The sequence below is a fragment of the Mustelus asterias genome, chromosome 1 (assembly GCF_964213995.1).
Source record: "Mustelus asterias chromosome 1, sMusAst1.hap1.1, whole genome shotgun sequence".
NCBI classification, from domain to species: Eukaryota; Metazoa; Chordata; class Chondrichthyes; order Carcharhiniformes; family Triakidae; genus Mustelus; species Mustelus asterias.
The window spans coordinates 170,022,856-170,032,520 of NC_135801.1; positions in this window are offsets into that span (position 1 = coordinate 170,022,856).

Genomic DNA, 9,665 nt, shown 5'->3' on the forward strand with positions numbered 1-9,665 from the left:
ATCAGCTAAAACTGACATACACAGATTGAACTTTATCTGCCTTAACTGGACCTACTGTTTCAGCAAGTTTATCCAATGGTCAGTTAAACCTCCAAGAGCAGGAAGACCCCAGGTCTGTGCCAGGTTAACTGGTCTGAATTACTTGGTGACTAAACTGGCCTCTAGATAAGGTGACAAGTAGACGAAGAAAGATGTAGGTTTATATAGCAGCTTTCATGATCTCAGGAGATTCCAAAGCACTTTGCCACCAATGAATACTTTAGAAGTGAAAATCCCACAATAAAATTATGTCGAAAGGTGAGCAGGTTAGGTGGATTAGCTTTGGTAAAAGAATGGGGTTACGGGGATAGGGGGGAGGGCCTGGGTGGGATGCTCTTTTGGAGAGTCAGTGCAGACTCGTTGGGCCAGATGACCTTTTTCTGCACTGTAGGGATGCTATGATCTCACCGGTTTTAGGAGTTGGCTAAGGGATAAATTCTGACCAGGACACTAGGGAGAGGTCTCCTGCTCATCACAAAATGTTGTCATGCCCAGCTGAGAGGGCAGATGGGACCTCAGTTAAACATTTCGTCCAAGAGATGGTGCTTCAGACAGGGAGGCATTCTACTGGCTGACGGCAGTACTAGTGATATGGTGGTTAGCATTGCTGCCTCACAGCACCAGGGACCCAGATTCGTCTCCAGTCTTGGATGACTGTGTGGAGGTTGCAGGTTCTCCTGTCTGCATGGGTTTCCTTCGGGTGCTCCGGTTTCCTCCCGCAGTGCAAAGGTATGCAGGTTAGGTGGATTGGCCATGCTAAATTGCCCCTTAGTGTTCCAAGATGTGTACGTTAGAGGGTTAAGCGGGGTAAATATAGAAGCAGGAGTAGGCCATTTGGCCCTTCGAGCCTGCTCTGTGATTCCTTTTTGATCATCAAAATCAATATCCTGATCCCCCTTCCCCCCATATCCCTTAATTTGTTTAGCCCCAAGAGCTATATCTAATTTCTACTTGAAATCAGACACCATTTTGGCCTCAACTACTTTCTGTGGTAGTGAATTCCACACATTCGCCACTCTCTGGGTGAAAAAATTTCTCCTCACCTGAGTTCTAAAAGGTTTACCCCTTATCCTCAAACTATGACCCCTAGTTCTGGACTCCCCCACCATTGGGAACATTCTTTCTGAATCTCGCTGTCTAACCCTGTTAGAATTTTATAAGTTTCTATAAAAACATAAAATGTTCCCACAATGGTTGCTGTTTTTATATTGTCATACCTTTTGAGAGAATGAATGATTCACAAGCTGAGCAGTAGTCGAGCTAGCCCATCCCTAATTGCCCTTGAACTAAGTATTAGCATGGGGATAGGGCCTGGGTAAGATGCTCTGTCGGAGAATCGCTGCAGACTCAATGGGCCGAATGGCCTCCTTCTGCACTGTAGGGATATGATATGGTGTGTCAGCCTAGATTCTGTGCTCAGGCCTCTGGGGTGGGTCTCCCAGCCCACAACCTCTGACTCAAAGAGGTTACCAACTGAGTCAGGACTGATGTTATTATCTGACTTTAGTAAGGGACTATTATCTAGTGCAGCATCACATAAGAGTCTGATCTGACTCTCCTACTTTATCTAACTGAAGCATCTCTCATCCTGGAACCTGCCTCTGTCCAAACTAAGCTGCATTTTCATGCATTTTACACAAAAGACTCTCTTTTGTCTTGGGGCTAAACTAATCTTGAAGTGCTAACGGCCTCATAATGCCTTCTGGTTCACTTAATAATGGCTCACCATTACTGATATAACTTGATAAGTTGCCTGTCAGGAGGAGTATATGCAGCTGTAGGAATGTGCGCCGGAGAGTCTCACAAATAGTGTGACCAGGGACATTAGCACAGTAGGAATTTGCTGGAAAAGGAGCCACAATTAGGTTGCAATGCCCCGAGGTTAGGGAGGGGGTGGGGGATCAGTCAGGGTTCCAGTTCCTTATTCTATCCAATGACCCTTGCTGAAAGTGCATATGTACGTGAGCACATGATAAGGCACGACTGTGATTCCTCCCCCCCCCACCACCACCTTTACATCGAGAAGATGGGTGACGGCGCAGAGGTCATTTGTCCAAAACTAGGGGCCATAAATAAATCCCGGGGAAACTTATTTACCCTGGAAATGGTTAACTCACGACTGCAAGGAATAGTTGACGGACGGCACAGAATCACAGAATGGTTACAGCACAGAAGGAGGCTCTTGGGCCCATTGTGTCTGTGCTAACCCTCTCTCTGAAGGAGCAATTCACCTAGTGCCACTCCCTTGCCATTTCCCAATGGCTTTGCACATTTTTCCTTTGCAGATTCTGATCCCAATTCCCTTCTGAAAGCCTCACTTGACCCTGCCTCCACCACACTCAGGCAGTGCAATCTAGAACATGAGGGAGAAAATAGTAAGACATGCTGATAGGGTAAGACAAGAGGAGCTGGAGGAGGCTCACATGGGGACGAAGACTGGTGGGGGCCAAACGGCCTGTTTCTGTGCTGTTCTGCTCAACTGTCTAGGCTTACACTTAAAGATCAGATTCTTCGCCAAAGGGGATCTGATAGTGCCTGGGATGTTGGGGGCTGTACATCTATAAGAATCAGTGTGGCACAGTGGCACTGTGGGTTAGCACTGCTGCCTCACAGTGCCAGGGACTCACGTTCATTTCCAGCCTTGGGTCACTGTCTGTGTGGAGTTTGCACCTTCTCCCCGTGTCTCCGTGGGTTTCCTCCCATAGTCGAAAGATGTGCAGGGAAGGTGGATTGGCCACCAGCAGTGCAAGGGCTATAGGGTTAGGGCAGGCAAGTGGGCCTAGGCAGAGTGCACTTTCGGAGGGTCTGTGCAGACTTGATGGGCTGAACGGTCACCTCCTGCACGGCAGACATTCTATGGTTCTGGAGGGGTAGGGAGAGAGAATTAAACACTATGTCTTATATCAATTGAGTAAAACTGAGGACGAGCCCAGAATCTGAACCACACAGTTCAGGACTGGCAGTCCTGAAGTTCAGCCTTAGATTTTTAAAACAATAAAATCTTGCATTAGCATACACATCGGTTACTATTCCTGACACTCTTGTACTGACGACCTGTGCAAATGAAATCCAATTTAAAGCACGGCCAGCAAAGTACCGTCACCGCTTTCAATCAAGATTAAAGTACTCACGCTACCTCACCAGTCCTACTCAGATTTTCGAATGACAAAGATTCGTACAAACAGGGTGAATGATTTATACAGCATAAAGAAACGAGGGGGGGGGGGGGGCGGTGGAAGCAAACGTGTCCGACAACACACACAAAAAAATCCCGCTCTGTTCCATTAGCATGAAGATTTGACTTGGGCAGAATAGGGTGCAAAAACAAACAGCACAAAGCTCCCGAGAGGCCCATTCACACACCAAACACTGGGAGTTTTCAGAGGTACTGTTCTGTGGTTAAAGCATCCAAGCATGTTGTTGGAATACAGCATGAAAAGAGTTTGATCCACTGTTGATTAAGATGTTACCAATCCACACCACAGAGACTTTGGGACCCTGTCGACACCACTACCCACTCACATGGAGAGAGAGAGAGAGAGAAATGTACGATCGGCCCAACTGAAGAAATGGAGAGAAATCCAATGAGATTGTCACTCAGAGCTTTCACTAAATCAGAGGGTGAAGCAACTGATGCTCATTAGAAAATGAAATGAAAGGCAGGCTGATATTTTCAGTGTAGGATTGGTATCAGAATTTGTGCACTCGAGTGTTCGCTTCTCTCAAATGCCAATGAACCTGTTGCCTATTTCCAGAATTTTCCACCTGTGAAAAAGAAAGTGAATCAGAGTTCCAGAGCAGGCGCTTGTTCATTTTGTTTTTCACCTTTAAAAAATCCTCGGCCCCGAGGTTTAATTAAAAGCTGGGTTGCTGTCAGGATTTTAATCTTTGGATAAACAGAAATTTGCACTTTGTAAAGAAGGGAGTGGTTGGTCAAAACCAAACACAGAGGCTTAAAATAGACTGAAGAAAGTTCCAGAAGAGGTGACACGAAATATGCCCTGAAGAGGAATTTACCAGAAAACTAGTTAGTACAAGTCGGAAAGTTAACCCCCGCGATAACTAGTAATACCACTTCGTCCACACACACATTTTTTTAAAGGGGGTATTTGGGGAGAAAATAAGGAGGTAAAATAGAAATTGTGATAGAGAGAGTGCAGGGACAGAGACATCTAGGAGTTTACATAGACAAATCTGTGTAGGTGACAGGAAAACTGTTAAAAACCCATATGGTATTCTTGGCTTTATATATAGAGGTATACAATGAAAAAAGAACAAGCCAGCTATTCTGAACCTTTATAAATCACTGGTTAGACGTCAGTTTGGAGCATTAAAGCAAAATACTGCGGATGCTGGAATCTGAAACAAAAACAGAAAATGCTGGAAAGTCTCAGCAGGTCTGACAGCATCTGTGACGAAGAGCCGTCCAGACTTGAAATGTTGGCTCTATTCTCTCTCCACGGATGCTGTCAGACTTACTGAGATTTTCCAGCACTTTCTGTATCAATTTGGAGCATACAGTTGTCCAAGTGCTGGAAAATGGAATTAGAATAGGTGCATTCAAGATGGGCCGAAGAGCCTCTTTCTGTGCTGTAAAACTCTATGACTATTAGAAAGCAGGGCGAGGTTTATGGGGAGGCTTCTGAAGAAGAGTCGAAAGGTTCGCTCTGTTTTCCTCTCCACAGAGATTTCCAGACCCCATGAGTTTTGTTTTTATTTCAGGTTTCCAGCATCTGCAGTATTTAGCTTTCATTGTAATCTGCCAGAACAGTACCAGGATTCAGAGACTTCAGTTATGTGGAGAGGCTATCACGGAATTGTTGCACTGCAGAAGGAGGCCATTCGGCCCACTGTGACTGCACTGGCTCTCTGAATGAGCAACTCACTTAGTGCCATTCTCCACATAACCTTGCACATTCCTCCTTTTCAGGTAACAGTCTAATTCCCTTTTGAATGCTTCAGTTGAACCTGCCTCCACCGCACTCTCAGGCAGTGCATTCCAGAGCCTAACCACTTGCTACGTAACAAAGTTTATTTACTTGTAGCACTTTTTCTTTTGCACTGAGGTTGTTTCCCTTTGAACATAGAAGGCCAAGGGAAAATGTAAGAGATGTGTTCAAAATGATCTGAGGTTTTAATGGGATGGACACACTGTTTCCATGGGTGAAAGTGTCACTAACCAGAGAGGAAACAAAGACTTGTATTTATATAGTGCCATTCACAACCACGGGACCTCTCAAAGTGCTATTCTGCCATTGTACTGCACATTTGGGTGACACGGTGGCACAGTGGTTGACATTGCTGCCTCACAGTGCCAGGGACCTGGGTTCGATTCCTGGCTTGGGACACTGTGTAGAGTTTGCATGTTCTCCCGGTGTCTGCGTGGGTTTCCTCTGGCACTCCGGATTCCTTCCACAGTCTGAAAGATGTGCAGGTTAGGTGGATTGGCCGTGCTAAATTGCCGCTTAGTGTCAGGGGGACTAGCTAGGATGAATGCATGGCGTTATGGGAATAGGGCCTGGGTGGGATTGTGGTCAGTGCAGACCTGATGGGCTGAATGGCCTCCTTCTGCACTGTATGATTCTGTGATTGTAATACTTTTGAAGTGCACTATTATAATGGAGAAGATAAAGCAGTCAAATCTGTGCACAGCAAGCTCCCACAAACAGCACTGTGAGGATGACCAGATTATCTGAGTTTTATGATGTTGATTGGAGAAATAAATATTGGTTAGGACACAGGGGATGAATTCACCCTGTCCAGATCCATTCTTTTCTTCAGAATAGTGGCATGAGGTGTCCAGACAGGGTCTCATTCAGCAAAACAGAGGCTCTGACAGTGCAGCACTCCACTGGCCCCTCAACTGTGATTTTCCAGGCTCAATTCCTGGAATGGGACTTGAACTCAGGTCCTGATGACTCCAAGAGCAAGCAGTACCAGCTGAACCGATATCTACTCCCTCCTTCACAGATTCAAGACAATTGGCAAAAAAAATGGCAAAAGGGGAACCGGATACAGACATCAAAAAGAAAACAATTGTCAGGCTTTGCAAAAAGAAAACAATTGTCAGGCTTTGGGGAAAGGGGGCATGGAACTGATTGGATTGCTCAAAAAGCTAGCAGAAGCATGACAGGCTGAATGGCATCCTTCTCTGCTAAGATTGGGCAGCCCCCACAGTTGCTGCTGTGGTGATGGTCATGCCAGTGTCACTGATTTCACCCTTGTTCCTTTTTGCTGCGACTATCCTCTGCCCTGGTCTATCAGGTGACGTTGTGTAGCAACGTCTATCTGCAGCTGCAACCCTGTCTCCACACAATCCGAGGAAAACTCCAGATAGCTGGCGCTCTTTGGCCAGGGATTCATGAGAAGACAAAGGACCCAGTTCTGCTCACTTTTGGTGAGGAGGGGTCTACCTGGCTAAACAGAGCCATGGCACCAGTCAGAGGTGAAAGATAAACCTCTCTGCATTTGAAAGTTTGTAGTGGCAGCTTTAAACAGGAGCTTAGTCAGAAGCAGAAATGGGAGGAGGCTCCGCTGCACTTGGTGTCAATGGGTTCAACCAACCTGCACACCCTTCCTGGCTTATTAAGAAGTCTCACAACACCAGGTTAAAGTCCAATAGGTTTATTTGGAATCACAAGCTTTTGGAGCACTGCTCCTTCATCAGTTGAGTCCTGATGAAGGAGCAGCGCTCCGAAAGCTCGTGATTCCAAATAAATCTGTTGGACTTTAACCTGGTGTTGTGAGACTACCTACTGTGCCCACCCCAGCAGGCATCTCCACATCGTATCTTCATTACTGAAAGTCCTGGTTCTTTCAAAGCTCCTCCATTCTCCCTTGTTGGGGTACTGATTAGCTTGATACTGGCTCGGAGAGCTCAGAAAGGTGCCAAGTTCAATGCTAACTCTGGGCTTCCTGCCCCCTCTGTAAGTCAACAGACTGCCCACACTCATGGTCTCGACGGCCCTTGGGTGGGACGATGGGCTCGCAAATATTCTTCTCAAAGCTATGGCCCTGCTTATCCAAAGCAAAGCAATAGTGCGGTGACATTTTAGTGACTGTTGATCAGCACTCTGGTGGGTTTATTTCATTGACCAGTTAGTTGAATTCTCACCGAGCGGCGCATCTTAGATGAGCTAAAGCTACAATCCGAGAAATGAACCATTGATATTTGGCGGGAATGGTGTCACAGTTTCTTTGAAAAGACTGGAGTGTGAGTGTAAAAGGGCAGGAAAGCACCGGCAATGGAAGAGAGTGGGAGAGAAAAATCCCTCATTTGAAACAGCTTTCTCTATCGCTTGTCTGAGAGGCAGCTTCGCAAATAACAAATGATTCTGACACTGTGCTGTTATTGTGCACACAAATGTGCACCAACCTCTCCACAGACATTTCCCCATGGAAAAGGGCAATTGGGTGTATCAAACATGGCTCAATTAAACAATGCCCACTCCCCCTGGGTTTCAGTGTGTCTCCCGCCCAGGTTCTGGGGTTGTTACTGTGTGGGTTTATTTTGGTCCCAGATTCCTGTCAGAATTTAGGCAAAGAAAATTGAGTTTAAAAAACTAATTTATTTTTCATTCTCTGAATATTTTGGGGTTAACAGTTTTTGAGCTGTGTCGTATTTTATTTTCTCGTGTCAATAACCTGTCACCGGGGTCCAGACCTTTTTGGGAATGGGGGTGTCGTGGGGTGGAGAGGGACAGAGGAATTGGAGATGGGGGGGGGTGGTGAAATGGGGGGTGAAATGAGGGGGGGTGAAATGAGGGGGGGGGTGAAATGAGGGGGGGTGAAATGGGGGGGGGGTGAAATGAGGGGGGTGTGAAATGAGGGGGGGTGAAATGAGGGGTTGAAATGAGGGGGGGTGAAATGAGGGGGGGTGAAATGAGGGGGGGTGAAATGAGGGGGGGTGAAATGAGGGTGGGTGAAATGAGGGCGGGTGAAATGAGGGCGGGTGAAATGAGGGCGGGTGAAATGAGGGAGGGGGTGAAATGAGGGAGGGGGTGAAATGAGGGAGGGGGTGAAATGAGGGGGGGGGTGAAATGAGGGGGTGAAATGGGGGGGGGAGGGTGAAATGGTGCCGGGGTTAAGGACAGGATGTTACTCTTTCACTTTTAAATTTTACTGAAATTCACTCCCTTTTTTAAAAAGTGACTCTCAGCCTGCCCTAAGTAGTTGTCTTTTTTAAAAAAAAATCTGTGCCATGGTTGAAAATAAATGAACAGTGAAAGTGTGTTACTTCTGCAAGTGAATGCCCTGAGATCTATAAAGCGCAATATTAACTGCTGGACAAGGAGAGAATCCTTGGGATGAACCGCCAGCTGGGCTCCCGCTAATATTGTGTCAAAACCGTCTGCCAACAACCTGAACCATCAACTAATCAGTCACTAAAGAGTGGCTAATAACAAACAGCCAGAAAGCCTTCCCTCCAAAAAAAATTAAACACCGCCAACAAAAGGCCAAGTCTGCAAACTGAGAAGTGACCAGGGTCTCAATTTAATCAGATAACTGCAGGGTAGGCTGTGAACTAAGCTAGCCCCCTCCACCCAGCCATCAGCTTACACGGTGGAAGCAAGCCTTCTGTGCCTTCTGAGTCCCAGAGACAAAGGGTTGCCTCTCCCAGGGAAGCCTTTCTGGAGGATTAAGCAGCCATTGTTGGCAAAACATAAATTACAGCTCCTTTACAAAGCACCACACCCTCTCAGCTGGGGGGCCCTGCTCCTCAGGGACTGCCTCCACTCCACCTCCTGTTATCTCCAAGTGGATGATAAGAGCCCCCCCCACAACCCCCTTCCAGCCCTTAAAGGCAGCTGGAATCCTGAACTCACTTTCTGCATCTGCGTCTCCTGATGAAATGGTCTGAAGAGCTCAGGTTCTAGCAAAGCAAAAAGATGTTCCCGTCAAAGTAAAATCCCTCCCCAGTGCGAGAGAGCTAATTCTATTTTCGTAAAACAATTTGTGGTGAGAAAATGTCGCCTCTTTCCACTAGAGGGTGCAGGTCAGTCAACAAGCTGTTGTATAACATTCTGAGCTCATTTGATGAGCTTTAGTAGGTGGCACAGTGGTTAGCACTGCTGCCTCACAGCACCAGGGACCTGGGTTCGATTCCCAGCTTGGGTCACTGTCTGTGTGGAGTCTGCATGTTCTCCCCGTGTCTGCATGGGCTTCCTCTGGCTGCTCCGGTTTCCTCCCACAGTCCAAAAGATGCGCTGGTTCGGTGCATTGACCATGCTAAATTCTCCCTCAGTGTACCTGAACAGGTGCCGGAGTGTGGCGACTAGGGGATTTTCACAGTAACTTCATTGCAGTGTTAATGTAAGCCTACTTATGACTAATAAATAAACATTTTATTGTATATTTTCAAAGGCATTGTGCCCAATTACTGCTATTTTGCTTCAATTGAATGGAGGAGTAATTTGGAATCTTTCTCAAGACAGACACAACTGGTTTTAAAACTGGTTTTAATGGTCATTAATTCTCCCCCCCCCCCCCCACCCCCCAGCTGCCTGAACTATTTACAAGCTTTCCTCAGGTAAGATGTAGACTTGCCATTACTGACCAGCAGCATGGGTTGACTTGTCCTTTCCTCTGGGGATGGACAGTCCCCATTGATTTACATTCTACCAAGC